Genomic DNA, 356 nt, shown 5'->3' with positions numbered 1-356 from the left:
TATGTGACACTTATTCGGTAGCCATGATAGAACTCCGAGTTTCGGATGCCAGGGTGGGAACTCACGCCACCATCTCTTCAGTTATCTGGTCAATATACTTTATTAATAAAGCTACAAAGACATCACAAAAACTGTTACTCAGAGTTTCATGTTCCTGTTCATCTGATAGTTTTGGTTGAGAATGTCTGATGGATGGGGATGTGAAACTCTGAGTAATAGTTTTTGTGATGTCTTGCAGCTTTATTAATAAAACATATTACTCTACCTACGGTATTCGAGTACTATTTTCTCCCACCTTGTTTCACATTTATGTGCTTACTCTGGTATACATATATATATATATATATATATATATA

The sequence above is a fragment of the Octopus bimaculoides genome, chromosome 23 (genome assembly GCF_001194135.2).
Source record: "Octopus bimaculoides isolate UCB-OBI-ISO-001 chromosome 23, ASM119413v2, whole genome shotgun sequence".
NCBI classification, from domain to species: domain Eukaryota; kingdom Metazoa; phylum Mollusca; class Cephalopoda; order Octopoda; family Octopodidae; genus Octopus; species Octopus bimaculoides.
Note: the sequence above shows the minus strand (reverse complement) of the source record.